The sequence below is a fragment of the Pituophis catenifer genome, unplaced genomic scaffold (assembly GCF_029215685.1).
Source record: "Pituophis catenifer annectens isolate HBS135680 unplaced genomic scaffold, rPitCat1.0.hap2 SCAF_6, whole genome shotgun sequence".
Taxonomy (NCBI): domain Eukaryota; kingdom Metazoa; phylum Chordata; class Lepidosauria; order Squamata; family Colubridae; genus Pituophis; species Pituophis catenifer.
In genome coordinates, this window is record NW_027256886.1 from 62,516,884 (window position 1) to 62,518,072 (window position 1,189).

General features: G+C 38.4%; 1 pseudogene; it reads right to left on the reverse strand.

The window, feature by feature from the left end:
- Nucleotides 1-680: 680 nt before the first annotated feature.
- On the reverse strand, nucleotides 681-799 carry LOC139318955 (U2 spliceosomal RNA; annotated as a pseudogene).
- Between the last annotated feature and the right edge of the window lie 390 nt (nucleotides 800-1,189).

Consider the following 1,189-nt stretch of genomic DNA (forward strand, 5'->3'; position numbering starts at 1 on the left):
CTTTTCTTGGTCACTCTTCTTTACCATCTTCTCAGGGGTTTTATTCACTTTGTCTTTTCCAACAACCTTATTTTAAAAGGCTGAGCTATGGAAAACCTGCCTTCCCCCACAAGAGGTCTTCTGCTAGCTTTAGGAAATATGCTACTTTCCTTGCAAGAAATAGTTTTCAACCAGTTCTACTACTACTCTTTATCCTGAATCAGGTTAGTTTTATTGAACCCCAAACATACTGCCTGTTTAAGGACTATTTATTCCATCCTGCCAAGGTGCATTCAAGCATCAAGCTGCAGCCTTAGTACATAAGGCCAAAGCCTACTCTATTCTAGTCTGAATCTTTGCTGAAATGACAAGTACTTCTTAATCTGAAGTTGAATTATATTAGTTGGAAATCAGATCAGATGCATTCAGCATTTGTAATGAAGATTGTTGATTGCCTCAGTTTCCTTCCTTGTCAGATTACTATCCAAAATGGCTATCTAATTATTGACTATGAGGGAAGAAATTGTGTTCCTGGGCCAAGTACAGTATTTTTCTGGGTTATCTGAGGCTTTGTTCTCGCCGTTGGCCTTTGTTGCCAAAAGGACTCTCTTAGAAGTGAAAGGGCTTCACTTGTAATCAGCACAATAAATATGGAATTGAATTCAGGTATCTAGATCAGGGGTCTCCAACCTCGCCAATTTTAAGACTTGTGGACTTCAACTCCCAGAATTCCTCAACCAGCTTTGCTGAGGAATTTTGGGAGTTAAACTGATAAGAACAGATACTACACTTGATCTTAGCCAAAAGGCCAAGAAGCGATCTATAAAATATTGTTGGGGGAAGAGGAGAGGGGAAATTTAGGAAAGATGGTATGGGAAACCGATTTGAAGATACAAATAGGGCAACAGAGTTGGGACAGAATTTGGCAACAAAGAGTGTTGAGAAATATGTCAGTAAGAATAAAAGAGAATTACTACTAAATGGTATGGAGGTGGTACTTAACTCCGGTTAGATTAAGCAATATGAATCAGCACTATTCAGATAACTGTTGAGAGGTTGTGGGGAAAAAGGAACGTATTTACTTATGTGGTGGGATTGTAAATTTGTGCAAAAATTGTGGAAGATGGTGTTTAAGGAGATAGAAGAAATTGTAGGAATAAAGGTAGAAGAGGCACCAAAGGAAGCATTACTCTCACTATTGGAAGATATA